This window comes from Hibiscus syriacus, unplaced genomic scaffold (assembly GCF_006381635.1).
Source record: "Hibiscus syriacus cultivar Baekdansim isolate YM2019G1 unplaced genomic scaffold, ASM638163v2 tig00001825_pilon, whole genome shotgun sequence".
Classification (NCBI taxonomy): Eukaryota; Viridiplantae; Streptophyta; class Magnoliopsida; order Malvales; family Malvaceae; genus Hibiscus; species Hibiscus syriacus.
This window is the reverse complement of record NW_024061893.1, coordinates 1238422-1254918: the sequence shown is the minus strand read 5'-3', so window position 1 is coordinate 1254918 and position 16497 is coordinate 1238422. Positions and strand designations below refer to the sequence as shown.

General features: G+C 34.8%; 1 pseudogene; it reads left to right on the top strand.

Annotated features, from left to right (window-relative positions):
- The first annotated feature begins 6201 nt into the window (after window positions 1–6201).
- On the top strand, window positions 6202–8452 carry LOC120136227 (annotated as a pseudogene).
- The last annotated feature ends 8045 nt before the right edge of the window (window positions 8453–16497 follow it).

Below are 16497 nucleotides of genomic sequence, written 5' to 3'. Positions count from 1 at the left end.
GGGGTAAAGACAAAAAAAATGAATTCCTTCAACATGCATCCTCAAATTTCAGATGAACTTACAATCTAATTTTTAGGACCACCAAGAATAAGTAGAGTTCCCTTTCTCTAAAATCATCTGATTGGGTTCATATTGGTCCCTTATTTGTAGCAATGGCGCATCTTCACCTCCCACTCCAGCTTGCATAAGTCGTTAATATTTCGAACATGAATTCCACGGATATCATTCATTCAGCAATGGCATTGCTATTGAACCCGTTAAAAAACACCCTAAACTTTGGCTTCTACAATCTAAGCGCGTCCATATTCCTGCCGTATCCCAGTATCTAACAGCCATTTTCATCCCAAATCGCTTCACTTGCAAATGAATGTCGGTGTTTAATTTGAGAGTCTTTCGAACAGATATTATCTTATAATTACTCAGATTGAATGTCGGTTGACAAAAAGTTTTATTAAAAAAACCATATTCAGACGTAAATAAAAATAAATAAAAAATCAGTTCATAAAATTATTAAAAAAATGATAAGCAGTTATATAAGCACCTCTCATCTGTAAATGATAAGCAGTTATATAAGCACCTCTCATCTGTTGAGTTTGCAGAACTAATGGAGTAAAAGGTTGATACTTCCTAATGCAGTTATTCAAAGAATTATGCAGCTATGCACTAGAATTTTTGGAAGGGCACTGATGGTGAAGCAGTTATTGGATATGGAAGGTAAGTGATGCTATTGGTTCAGGTTTCAACTTGAAAGATGTTAATATTTCAACATCCAGAATCTGAATGGAGATTAGACAGAAGAAAGAAAAGGTGCATTGGCATAATCTTGACATGTTTCACTTCCCCAAGCATTCAGTTATCACTTGGATGCAATCCTTGCCAACCAAGAAGAAGCTGATTTCTTATGGCCTTGATATAAATGTAATTTATTTGTTATGTGATGAATAAAAGACTAGTGATCGCCTCTTCTTTGGTTTTGAAGGCCTCTCGATTGTAGAGAGGCATCAGAGGATGGAACTTGAAAGTTAGTTGGGCAATCAGAAATTTAAAGGAGAGATCATTACTCACGACCATATTGTAGCTGGAGGATAGTATTATACAAAGAATAGAATAAAATTGAGACTGCTAGGGGAACCTATAGCTAAAACTGCTACACTCAACAATTTTCTTTTTATGGAATGGAATCTCATGTAAAGTAGGAGATTTTCTTTGTAAACTTGTTGACCGTGTAATCTTTTACCAGTTTCCTGCTTTTCTGGGTAAATACAAACAACATTTATCCTAAAGGAAATTAAAATTATATTAAAATTATTATATGTAACATAGAGGATAAACTACTAAAATAGTCAATTTTGTTTCACTTTTATTCACCTTTGATCGCTTCTTTTAGAAAAGTAACGTTTTTGTCACTTACATTATCAAATTTGCGGACTTCAAGATATTTTCAATGAAACGTGCATTGGATTCACATTCAAGAGGCTAAATAGGAGTGAGCCGGAAATGTTAGGGTCTAGTGGTCATCGACTATGATGATCAATAGTGGCTGATGATAATCAATGACAAACAATGAGAGATTTTGTTCGAATTTAAAAATTAAACTAATGTTTTATTTAAAATTTAAGGATCAAATTGATATATTATTTAATATTTAAAAGTTGATTAAATAAATATTTTATTTAAAATTTATAAATTAAATTGAAAACTATTCTTTTTATAAATTAAATCAAAAACTAATCTTTTATTGACATGACATACTATCGAACTAATGATATTTAAAATTTCAATCATCAAAATTTTATAAATGGTTGACCCTTGTTCCCATATGTAATGGGGTAAGGGGGAGGTAAGATAGTAGGCTGCCCCCAACACCAGGTTGAGAGCAGCTTCCGTAGGAGACCTCTGAATTATGAAATTCCCTCCGTGGGACTCGATCCCACGACCTCAAGGTTAAGACAAAAATATATAACATTCTTTTCAAATAATGGAGAGATATATGAGAGAAAATAGAGATATATATCTATATTTTTCTTATTTTGATGAGTACATGAACTCCATATATATATATATAGGTGATGAATGCTCTCTAATAATTATAATACATGTAAAGAGTCAAGTCATTTGGTATTTCATCTTCTCAATTCATTAAAGAATGCTAAAAGTCACATTAACTAATAGGAGTAATAATGACATCCACATAATATATTCATAAAACTCCCCCTTGGATGCCCATTATCTAATTATGCCTCGATAAAACTTTATTAGGAAAAACCCAGTGAGACAAAAACCTAGTAAAAGAAATCAAGATTAAGAGAAAAAGAATACAATGCTTATTTACTCCCCATAATAGCTACATCACTTGAGATCTCTAAGGTGACGCATTCCAATGTAGTGTACTAACTTCTGAAACATAAATGTAGAAAGTGCCTTAGTGAATAAATCTGTCAAATTCTCACTTGATCTGATCTGATTAATTTTGATCTCTTTAAGCTTAGTACAATGTGTTTTGTTCTATCACCTTTGATGTACTCACTCTTGAGTTGTTCAATGCATGTTGTATTATCTTCAAAAAAGACACTAGCAATTTCTTTTTCAGATGATAAACCACATTTATTCCGTATGTACTGAATCATAGATCTTAGCCATACACATTCACGACTGGCTTCATGGATTGCTAAGATTTTTGCATGGTTAGAAAAAGTTGTTGCAATTGTTTGCTTCATGGAGCTCAAAGAGATTATTGTACCACCATATGTAAAAACATATCCAGACTGTGATTTACCATTATGAGGATCTTACATAAATCCTGCATTTGCAAAACCAATCAATTATGTTTTGGATTTATTATGGGAAAACATACCTATTTCTTTTGTACCTTGGAGATAATGAAATACTTGCTTAACTCCAATCCAATATCTTCGAGTTGGGCATGAGTTAAATCTTGCCAGCAAATTTACAGAAAATAATATATCAGGCTGGGTATGACTAGCAAGATACATAAATGCCCCAATTGCACTGAGGTATGATATTTCGGGACCAAGAAAAACTTCATAATCTTCTCGATGACAAAAAGGATCTTTACTCGGTTCAAATGCTCTTACAACCATCGGGGTAGTCACTGGATGTGCCTTATCCATATAAAATCGCTTTAGTATTTTTTTCTATATACGTTGATTGATGCACAAGGATTCTATCTTTTAGGTACTCAATTTGTAACCCCAAACAAAATTTCTTTTTCCAAAGTTTTTCATCTCGAATTCTTTCTTCAAACAATCAACTGCAAATTGAATCTCTTCAGAAGTTCCAATGATATTTAAATCATTAACATATACTACAATAATAACGGATCCAGTTCCAGACTTCTTAATAAAAATGCATGGGTAAACTAGATCATTCTTACAATTCTTTTTCAACAAAAACTCGCTTAAGCGATTATACCACATGCGTCCGGATTGTTTCAGTCCATAGAGGGATCTAGTCATTTTGATTGAATAATGCTCTCGAGAACCTGAATTCACTGCTTCTGGCAATTTAAATTCCTTGAAGAGTTTTATATAAATGTTAGTATCTAATGGGCCATACAAATAAGTTGTTACTATATCCATTATGCATAAATCAAGCCCTTTTTTAATAACCAGACTTATCAAAATCTAAATGTAGTTGCATCCACCACAGGTTAATATGTCTCCTCATAATCAATTCCAGGTTTTTGTGAGAATCCTTGTGCAACCAAACGTGCTTTATATCTCACAATTTCTACTTTTTCATTTCTTTTACACACAAAGACCCATTTTATATCACACTGGTTTCACGCTTGCAGGTGTACAAATTACTGGTCCATACACTTCTCTTTTCGCTAGTGATTTCAATTCAGCTTAAATTTTTTCTTTCCATTTTGGCCAATCATCTATTTGTCTACATTCCTCAATTGATTTTGGTTAATGATCTTCTTTGTCATTCATAACATCTAGTGCTACATTGCATGAAAAAATATCTTTGACATCGATTTAATTTCGATTCTATTTAATACCAGACGTGACATAATCAATAGAGATATCTTCATTTTTAGGTACTTGAGTTTCTTCTGAAACTATTTTTCTAGTCATGTTAAATTATCTTCTGGAGATCTTGGTAACCATTGTTTCCTCGATTTGACCATCATTCTTCTTTGCTCATTTTATTTTTTAAAGGATTCTTATCTTTGGAACTAATTGATCTACCATGCTTCGGGCGTGCATTAAACCCATTAGCAACTAAAATTTGTCCTTCTGGGACGTCAAGTGTTATTGGGGCATTTACAGCTGGTATATGTGACTTAGTCACACTCTTTGGGTCAGTAAATGCGTTTGACAATTTATTAGCTAAACTTTGTAAATGAATAATATTTTGAACTTCTAATTCACATTGCTCAGTATGAGGATCAAGATGAGACAATGATACTTCTTTCCAATTAATTTATTTTACCAGTTGTTTGATCTCTCCCCCTAATGTTGGAAAATTGACTCGTCAAAATGACAATCCGCAAAACGAGTAGTAAATAAATTCCCAGTAAATAGTTCTAGATATTTAATAATCGAGCTATTATAACCACGACCACAACAACGCCCATTACCATTGTGATTGGCATGGTTTGTTTCTTTCAATTCTTGCCCATTTTTAGTTGTCGCATTCGCTTCAGGGAATAAAGCAGATCCAATTGAGCATAATTCATGATTTTTCATTAGTAGCTCGTTGTTTTGCTCAATCACTAGGAGAAAAGAAATTAATTCTGAATATTTCTCTAATCCCTTTCACGATATTGAGTCTGCAGGACAATATTATTTGCGTGGGAAGTGGAGTATGTTTTTTCTAGCATTTCTGCATCAATAATTTTCTCTCCGCATAAATTCATCTACGAAGTGATTCTAAACATGACTGAGTTATAATCACTAACAGATTTAAAATATTATAATATTAAATTCAACCAATCATATTTTAGGCAAAATTACAATTTTCTGGTGGTCATACCTTTCATTTAGATTGATCCAAAGGATTTAAGGGTCTTTAATAGTCAAGTATTCAGTCTTAAGACCTTCGTGAAGGTAGTAGTGAAAGAATATATTTAGCCTTATATTGAGTTGTTGCTTTATTTTCTTCCTTAATGGTCTCACCAAAACCCTTTGCATCAAAGTGAATTTCAACATCTAGTACCCACGATAAATAGTTCTTTCCAGTAATGCCAAAGACCATAAATTCAAGCTTTGTAAAATTTGACATGATCTCTATTATAATTAAAAAAAACCAATTGGGTGAATGTCGCTTACTCATATACATACAAAAAATGTTATAAACATGAAAATAAAATCTAAAAAAATTGACTAAATTATAATTAAAATAACAAGGCATAGATAAACTATAATCTTGGTGATCGATAATAAGAATGACAAACAAAACATGTTTTACAAGTTGTGCTAATATATACGAGATATCTAGATTAAAACACTATTACAAACAAGAGACTTGTATATTATAACTAATTCATATGAATAAAGTAATGGGCAAACCTTAAATAATATACAGTAAAGAAAAACATAAAATAAAACTATTCACACATGTTAAAACTAAAACAAATCACGAAAAGTTATAAATATCTTTACAAAGTAAGTGTCACTTAAATAGTAAATCTCAATAAAAGAAATAATATCTCGTGTACTTTTAACAATGATAGTATTATACCTTAATAGATGCTAGATTATAAATATCTACACACTTTAGTGAAATTGGTAACATTGGATTCACTTTTGTTCAACCTCGCCCACTAATATTTTCAAATCATGTTGATAATGTCTTTTAAAATAAAGGAGAAATATAATAGAGAAAATAGATATATATATATATATCTATATTTTTCTCAGTTTGATGAGTATGTAAACCCTATATATATAAAGGTGAAGAATACTCTCTAAGAATTATCCAAAAAAAAAAATTATAATATAATGTGAAAAGTCAAATTATTTGATATTTTATATTCTCAACAAACATTAATTTATAAGAATAATAATGGTATCCATATAATATATTCTTAACAAACATGAATTTGTTAAATATTTTTTTATAATATATAAAATTGATGGGAGTACGGTAGGTGTCGGTACGCTGGTAGCTTAATTGAAACGCTTTTACTTGGAAAAACGGAATCACCAGAAATAAGGGAATTTCCTTTTCTTCCAACACTATCCGATCCCAATTATTTCCTTGGAAGATAAACCCCTTTTAATTTGTCTTTGATCTCCCAAGAGAAGAAAGGAAAACAAAAAGTAGGACAATTTAAAAGGAAAAAAATGGTGTTCTACTTCAAAGCTCGACCAGAGGCCGGCGATTACACCATTTTCATGGGTCTCGACAAGTACGAGAACGAGGAACTCATCAAATATGGCTTCCCCGAAGATATTTGGTAATTTCTTAAATTTTGTTCCTTCTTAAAGTTCTTGGAATTCATCAATTAAAGGATCTTTAGTTTTATTTATTGTTATAATTCATAGAAATTTGGGTGATTGAATTTAGTTTTTAAATACAGGTTCCATGTGGATAAAATGTCTTCTGCCCATGTTTATTTAAGACTTCAAAAAGGACAAACCATCGATGATATAAGCGAAGGTCTGCTCGAAGATTGTGCTCAGCTTGTTAAAGCTAACTCCATTCAAGGTCTATTTTAAATTTTAATTTCATCAATTTCTTGTTCTGCAAAATGTTAGTAGTGAAATATGCTTGATATAACAAATTGCATTATTTATTTTTTGGGTATAATTGTTATGTGAGATTAGGCAACAAAGTGAACAATATTGATGTTGTTTACACTCCGTGGTCCAATTTGAAGAAAACTCCTTCCATGGATGTTGGCCAAGTTGGCTTTCACAATTCTAAGATGGTAAATTTCTTTTTACTATTATGTTCTGCTTGTATTTGCTTCATAAGTGGATGATTCGTCTGATTTTTATTGTTTGATTTAGGTTCGGACCATGAGAGTTGAGAAGAGGATAAATGAAATTGTTAACAGGTTGAACAAGACTAGAGTAGAGAGGACACCTGATCTGAAAGGTATTTAACATATTCGCGGTTTCATTTTCTGCAATGACTTGGGAATAAAGATAGTATAGTTGTTGTTAATTAACGATTTCTGGTTCCATTTCTGTCGGTTCATATTTTGTTTGTTACTGGTTTTATGTATCTTATTTCTTATCCTAGAATGCAGTAGCGTTGGTTATGCCTTTCGCATACTCTCTGCTACTCCAGACTAGGTACGTTGTTCTTGAAATCTTTTATTCAATCTTGATTTAACTAATGCTGCTTAATACGCCATGTTGCTGCAGCTGAGAGAGAGGCGGTTAGTGTAGCGGAAAAAGCTGAGAGGAAGCAGCAGACGAGGGAAAAAGTGAGTCCCTTTTTCAGTTACTGGACTTTCCTTATTTTGTCAAGTTGATGGCTACATTAGCTTGTGTTTTATTAGGGCTTGTAACATGTAAATCCTAAATGCTATGATGAAAATTTATAATGCTTATCCTACTCAGTTTTACTCGTGGTAAAAAATTTAGTTATATGATAGCAGATTCTTGAAGCTGACACAGGCAAGATAAGTTGTCCTACTTGATTTTGCTTAGGGTAAAATGCTATATTATACCCAAGTAAATTCATGAACTTGAGACAGGAACTAGACAAACTACAAAGATTAATGGATATAAGCTGTTATTTACTTAAATATGTGCACAACATTGTTTTTGTTCTGTTTGTTTGGACTAAATTCATATATGCACTATTAAGTATGGTAAATGACTTGAAACTATGGTTATAATGTCTATATAGTTGACTTGTCCAATACTTGCACAATAGGCTCTAAATGTTGAAACATATTTAAGAATTCATGGACTGTAATCAGAAATTCTTTAGACTGCATGCATAAGCACATACATAAATAGATGCAAATCTACATGAAAATTCATTTGATCATTCTGGAAGAAACGACACAGGAACTGGAAAGGCTTGAAAAAGAAAGACAAGCGGAGATAAAAGCTACAAGGGTCTCATGGTCTCTGAAATATGACATCAAACAAACAAATTGCTGAGACAAGCAAATCTTTTCAGGAAGTTGAAGAGGATTTTATGTGAAGGATTGAAGATATTAGTATTTTAATGAACAATTAAAGATGCTGATAGCTGCCCAAAACCTGCTGCTTGTCGAAGAAAGGTGGTTTGTTGTTTGCTTTTCAATTACGGGCTTCAAGTTATTTGCCTGATAATAAGTCACCTCAGTCCTGAATATTACTTCCATCGACTTCGATAACAAGAAAAAAGAGACATGATGGAAGGGGAACACTTGACATATTTGAAAATTGCATGTACTGCTTTATTTGTCATTTCATGGAGTAGAATGAAGCCGACGGTTTGAGGTGAGGGAGATGAATTTCTGTGATAGTTGCAGTGTATTATACTAAACATGATTCTTAATCTATTGCTGGTTAAAATGTGATATTTTTAAGTTCAACATATATTCAGATTGCTAATTTGCAAATGATCAGAGGCTATATTTCCATGTGTCAAAACACATTTTCGTCCTACTAGGATTCAAACTTCTAAAATTAGGATAAAATTTTACTAGGATTCCAACTCCTAAAAATAGGATAGAGTTCTACTAAGATTTAAATTCTTAAAGATAGGATCCACAAGCACTATAAATAGCCATTGTAACTCACCATTGTAACACACGATTTACACACAAACATAGAGGAAAGCACGGGAAGATACAAAGGCAAAACTATTGTAAAGGATTCGAAAAGGAAATAAAATGTAGCATTTTTTTTTCTTTTGCATGTGCACGTTATTTTTCTTGAGATTTGGTTCGAATAACCCAAAACGTGGGTTGCGTCGATGACCAAAATGGGTGGGGTTTCGAAGTTTCGAACCTAGATCTACCCCGAGGCTTATTTTTAAAAACCGGTTTGATTTTCGGTTAAAGGAAGGGAAGAGCTTTTTAAAAATCTATATTAGTCCCTTTATTTATATATGTATATTTATTCATTTATTTATTATTTATGTTATTATTATTATATGTATATATATATATTAAATTATTTTCATTTATTTTTTTACTATATTTTATTATTATTATATATATTTCTTTAATAGTTTACTTATAAATATAATATTACTATATATAATTATTATTTTACTATTTTTTTTCTTATCTTACTTATTTATTTTATTTTTTCCCTTGGTCTTTTTGTTTTCTTTACCTTGTTTATCTAACACATTTCTCGATTTTTTAAAGGATTTTTCAAATCAATCAAGGGTAAGTAATTAGGATCGAAACTTTACCTTTTAATTTAACTTGTTATTTTTCTTAATTAAGACAACTGGAAATTACGTAGTACCGAAAGGGCGGACATCCTTGACCTAACGACTCTCGAGCCCGATATGGTAAGACGCAGATCAGGTAAGAAATAGGGTATCCGAAATTTATTTTTAAATAAATGATCGGTGGCGACTCCAATCCACATTTTTCTAAGTCGAAGCCCAATCCCGGGCACAACCGAAAGACAGTTGCAACAGCTTGGCGACTCCGCTGGGGACGGTAAGTGAGTCAGGCTAAGGTAATTTCCAATTGTCTTTTTAACGAAAAGGGTAAGTTTAAATTTTAAGGTAATATTTTGATCCTTTTTACTTACTTTTGATTATTTTCGAGTAAATAGTTGGACTAATCGTTTTTTCATGATTTCAGCCTTCAAAGTTTTCTTTTTTTCATCTAAAGGCTCTATACCCGAGCTCCGAACTCGTTTTAAGTGGGGGTGAAAGCGACGCCTTCGTGTGAATTTATTCATCGTATGGGCCTAGCAAGTAACCTTCGGGATTCATATACCTTATTCCTTCGTGTGAATTTATTCTCCGTATGGGCATAAGGGAATGTGTCATCTCGAGTTTAACTTAGTCCACACAAGCCTGTGATGGGTTTAGGACTAAGGGTCTGGTAAGCCCAAGGGGGCACCAGCAAAGAGAACTCGGGTACCTTTTTTTTAGAACCTAAACCCGGAGACTACAAGGAGTTAGGGCCCACCCCAAGACCTCATTTCAAACCCTAGGATACCGAAATTATTTCCTGCTTTACTTTCTGTTCAAAGTATGTGAACTAGAAATTTATGCGGTTAGGACTTGTTCAAAACCAACTTACGGGATAGAGATCATGTCCGGGTAGGAATAATAAGCATGAGGGTAGATATCATGTGGGGTAGGATTTTTCATTTTTATTATTTTGATTTACCTCACTAACTCTTTTTGTTTTTGTTCTCTTTTATTTTGTTTTCATCACTTGCATCATTTAAAAGAGGTGTTGATCCACCAAAAATGTGTTTGTTACACAAAATAATCTGAATTAATGGACAAAGGTGTTGTAATACAAGAGACTAAGAACCCCGAGGTACGACTATGGTCCGAGAAAACTCAGAAAGAAAAGGGAGACAACCTTCAAGAAAGCTATGTGTCAGAGCTGGTTAGGTACGCATCTATCAGTCTAAAACAGAACAATGTGCAGGAGCTTCGAGATATCTGGGACAGTTGGAAGAATGATCGGAAACAGAAGTTTAGCCAACGGTACGGTGACATTGCACTTTTACTTCACATTAGGATTGATGAGCCCTTGATTAGAGCCATGGTCCAATTCTGGAACCCGGGATACAGTTGTTTCACTTTTAACTGAGAGGACATAGTACCTACTATCGAAGAATACACAACACTGCTACACTTTGAAAACATCAAACTAGGGCGAGTCTACGTTAAGCACACCAAAAGTCAGCCTTTCAAGAGTACACTGGCCAGAGACGCAGCCATCCGAGATTTCCTAGATCAAGTACAGAAGGCAGCCCGTCATCTTCATGGCCTGGCAAGGGAAGTCGGAGTGGTTCGACAAGGTATTCAACCAGTAACAGATGAAGGCAGAAGACTTGTCAATCTACTAGAAGCTATTCGGGGTTTAAAGGATTTAATCCGAGTATACCTTTGATTGTTTTTATGTCTCTTACAAGATAAGATATTTTTGTCTGAATAAAGATTATTTATAATAATGAACACTTTTTCTGGATCAGTGCCTCTAAGCTGCATACATCATGCATTGCATATTTTGCATTCTATATCTCATGTTTATTTCTATATTTTCCATGTTTTTACATTCGTATTAACAAACAGAACATGTCTCAGAAAGCGAAAGAGAAAACACCAAGTCTACCACTACAGACATTAAATACGCATCATCCGCATAACACCCGCTTGAAAAAGAAAAAAACAAATGGAGGCCATAATGGCTCAAATCGAGGAGAACATGGCAAAATTGCAGAAAGAACTTGAAGATAAGATAAACCAGATTAGTCTGAGTACTCTGAATACAATCATGAAGAACCAAGAATATTTGGTTGATCAGATCTTTGCCAAGTTAGTTGGCTTACAACAGACCAGTGCGCTTGGGGCAGGTTTACCGGAAGGGGTAACTATACCACCTACCCTACAAGGGGTTGTCTCACCTAAAATCTTACCCGGATTACAAGAGGACTTATATGCTATCAAGGGGAAAGCTATATCTGGTGCAAATATACAAGCTTCCGCGACCAACACTCATCCGGAAGACTATCATGTCCCGGATTTTGACGAAGAGGATAAGGAAAAGAAGATCAAGATGTTAGAAGATCAAATGAAGATGGTCCAAGGAGACCATGATGATTATGAAATGGATGCAATGGAGCTGAGCCTGGTTCCAGATTTGGTGCTTCCACCAAAGTTTAAAGTTCCTAAGTTCGAGAACAGCTGCCCTTCAGCCCATATCACTATGTTCTGTCGGAAGATGACAGGATATGTAGGGAATGACCAACTCCTGATCCACTGCTTCTAGGAGAACATGTCCGGTTCAGCTATCCGGTGGTACAACCAGCTCAGCCGAACTCATATCAAGACATGGAAAGACTTAGCCAAGTCTTTCTTGGAACAATACAAGCATATCAACGATATGAGACCAGACCGAGTTATGCTACAAAGCCTGGAGAAAAAGCACAATGAAAGTTTCCGACAATACGCACAGCGTTGGAGGGATTTGCCTGTCCAAGTTCATCCACCCTTGGATGAAAATGAAACTAAAAAGTTGTTTTTACAGACCCTGAAGGCACCTTATTTCGGGGCCTGGTGGCAATTACATCGGGAACTTTCTCAGATTAGTTATGGCTGGTAAGATGATCGAGCCAACTATAAAACAAGGAAAAATTAAGGGAGATATCAACAATGTCAGTACCTACAACGCCAACAAAGGTGTTACGGTCTCAAGTCCAAAAACTGTTGCAGTTGTACCGTCTAGTACTTCTAAACAAACTCAGAGAGGACCAAGGAAAAAAAGATTTGCATCAGTCCAATCCCAATGACATATGAGGAGTTACTCCCAACGCTAGTTGAGAAAAATCTTGTGACTCTAGTTTAATCCAAACCTAGAGAGGCCCCATATCCTGAAGGTCATGATATTAACGCCGTATGCAGCTATCATATTGGGAGCTCAGGGCACACCACTGAGAATTGTGGGGCATTGAAACGTAAGGTCCAAGATCTGATCGATTCAGGGGCATTCACTTTCAATATGTAATGGGGCATTCTGATCGAGAGTCATATGGGGCATCCATTAGGAATTTTGTTGTATTATCAAGTATATCATCTTGTTTGAACTTGTTTTTCTTTCTTACTTCTTATGCGTGAACATTTTTAAGTCACTTGACGTTTAAACATTTTAAATAAAATGCTTCCTTCTTAGGAGATGAGCAAATTTTAATCTTGAATTCCTTGAATATCACCTCAATTAAAAACTGTTTAATAATTGAGGTTATAAATCTTTGACAAATGACAAGATTGAACCCTGCAAAACAAAGACCCCTTGGTCCTAATTTAAAAGATACATCAGACTACATATTTTTCTCTTACCGAGCTAAGTTTTCTCTTCTCATGAAGAGTTCATCCAAGGTTTGATATTCAGACACGTATTAAGAGCGAACAAAATAGGGCAACTAGCACATGAGATTGCAAAACTAATTGGTTTATACCCTTGTTTATGATGTTCAGGGATGATAATGATCTTCACAGATGGAATAGTCGAGTAAGCAAATCTAGTTTAGGTCAGTTGTTGGAATTGAACTCTAAGATGAGATCCCTTAACATTCAAAAACACCTAGACTATAACAGTTCTTCTTGACAATCTTAAGAAATTAAATCCGTAAAGCTGAGCTATTCCACTAAGGCAATTGGTTATAGAGGAAACTCGAAAGCCCTGGCTTTATGAATAGATTATGTTCAAACTATGACACTGCTCGGACACTTGGCAATTCGATGTTTGCTCCACTGCTTTTGTCAGGCCAAAGACTTTGTGATGAGATGAACCCTTCAGTGATTTGTCCCTCTAAAGCTGAGCTATTCCACTAAGGCAATTGGTTATAGAGGAAACTCGAAAGCCCTGGCTTTATGAATAGATTATGTTCAAACTATGACACTGCTCAGACACTTGGCAATTCAGTGTTTACTCCACTGCTTTTGTCAGGCCAAAGACTTTGTGATGAGACGAACCCTTCAGTGATTTGTCCCTCCAAAGCTGAGCTATTCCACTAAGGCAATTGGTTATAGAGGAAACTCAAAAGCCCTGGCTTTATGAATAGATTACATTCAAATCATGACATTGCTCGGACACTTGGCAATTCAGTGTTTGCTCCACTGCTTTTGTCAGGTCAAAGACTTTGTGATGAGATGAACCCTTCAGTTAAACCTGATAAAAGTGATTATAAGTTGTCCCTCTAAAGCAATTGGTTGAACGCCCTGACTTTATGGATTCGGCTAGCCAGACAATGGCAAAATAAATCAAATTCATCTAAAAAGAAATTTTCGGTAATAATAGACTAACGGAGTTGAGAAACACCTGTTATAGTCAAATTCACACGAGCAATCAAGAATTTCATTTTTTAGACCGATATTTCTGCACTACCTTTGTTAGAAGAGCTTACGAAACTTGAACAAATAGAAGATTTCAGAGAGCTGAAACAGAAGTGTTCTGAAAGGTCTAGTCATTGATTATGCTAGTTGTGTCATTTTGTTCGCCTCTGATCAAAATACCAAATCAAGAAAGAGGGGCATGCCATGATCTTCACGATAACCAAATCGATGAAACAAACCCACCTCTAGACCAAATTTTCGATCTTGATATTTGTCAAAGATTTGCAGCTATCAAAGATTAAAAGAGTGTTTGATTCATTTGATATCCAATGAACTCATGTTTTATGATTTGCTTCAATTGTGAAACCTAGAAATAGGTAACTTTTTCAAAAGTTCTTTTTGATATTTTTCAAAATTTTGAAAATTCGAAAGAAGAAAAGCATTTTCAAACAAGATAAGTTCTCTGGAAGCATATCTTGGAATTCAACAAATATCGCTCCGAAGCTCAAGATCGAAACAGAGGCAAAGGAAACCATCTTTGGGGTAAAATTTGATAAGGGAAGGAAAAATTGTTTTGAGGTCTGCAAGAGTACACCCTTGTGGAAATGAAGACAAATTAAGTCAGAATGAAGACTGCACACGTAACCATTCCCCTCACATCTCAACATATACATCAACACGTACATACATGACACATGAAATTTGCATCTTTGAATTCATCATCATGAGCAATAAAAACCTTGATTTTTCCTCCCTTGAGGGCAAATTCAACAGCAAATAAATTTCATTTGGGCATACATCAAGCATACATCATCAGGATAGTTACATCCATATACATTTTTACAGATCTTTCAGGAGAAGATGAGATTAAAAGCCAACTCGACAGATTGAAAGATCGACGTTCATCTCCAGATTCAACATTTCCAATATAAACTTTGTCTCACTTAAGACAGTCTCATTTAATGCAGATGATTATCTCACTCAAATTTGTTTTTCTTAAAACATACTTTGTCTCACTTGAGACTGTTTTTCTCGAAAGAAGATTCATTTCACTCAAGATTATTTTTCTTAAAACAAGATTTGTCTCGCTTGATATCGTTTTCACTCGAAAGAAGGCATTTCATTTCACTCAAGGCTGTTTTTTTAAGAAGATTTTATCTTGCTTGAGATAGTTTCCCTCAAAACAGAAAATTTTGTCTCCCTTGAGACAGTTTCTCTTGAAAACATTTCCCTTGAAAACATTTCCCTTGAAATTAATTTTTTCTCTCCTGAGATAGTTTCCCTCGAAACAGAAAATTTTGTCTCCCTTGAGACAGTTTCTCTTGAAACATAAACATTGAAAACATTTCCCTTGAAATGATTTTTTTCTCTCTCTTGAGATAGTTTCCCTCGAAACAGAAAATTTTGTCTCCCTTGAGACAGTTTCTCTTGAAACATAAACATTGAAAACATTTCCCTTGAAATGAATTTTATCTCGCTTGAGACAGCTTCCCTTGAAACGAATTTTGTCTCCCTTGAGACAGTTTCTCTCCAAACATAAACTTTGAAAACAATTTAATGAAATCTTTGAATATGTTTTCATTTAAACAAATTGTGTCTCCCTTGAGACAGTTTCTCTTGAAACGACACAATTTGCTCAAGAATAGATTTCAACTTCACGACGAAGGATGTCTAGCTCGAAGCCAAACATCCGCGATTTCAACTCCACGACGGAGGATATCGTGACACTCGAGTCAACACAAGTTCAACTTCACAACGAAGGGACGGCTGGTTGTCAACAAACAACTTCTCAATTTCAGAGCCAATTTCAACTTCACAACGAAGGATATTGGACTCCAGACAACGCAAGTTCAACTTCACAACGAAGGGACCGCTGCTTGTCAACAACAACTTCTCAATTTCAGAGCCAATTTCAACTTCACAACGAAGGATATTGGACTTCAGACAACGCAAGTTCAACTTCACGACGAAGGGACCGTTGCTTGTCAACAACAACTTCCCAATATCATAGCCAATTTCAACTTCACAACGAAGGATATTGGACTCCAGACAACGCAAGTTCAACTTCACGACGAAGGGACCGCTGCTTGTCAACAACAACTTCCCAATCTCAGAGCCAATTTCAACTTCACAACGAAGGATATTGGACTCCAGACAACGCAAGTTCAACTCCACGACGAAGGGACCGCTGCTTGTCAATAAAATTTCATTCAGAGTCAATTTCAACTTCACAGCGAAGGATATTGGACTCGAGACAACACAAGTTCAACTTCACAACGAAGGGACGGCTGGTTGTCAACAAACAATTTCCCGGTTCCAGAGTCAATTTCAACTTCACGGCGAAGGATATTGGACTCGGAACAATGTTACTTACTTAGATTTCAACTTCACGACGAAGGATATCCAACTCAAAGAAGGATTATCTGCCATCAAAATTGTCGAGTTCGACTCCATTCAGCTCGATGACACATCAATCGCACTACTTTCCGGTTGCAGTCGAGGTTTTCAAGTCGAGAAGATGACATGGGTTAGCCG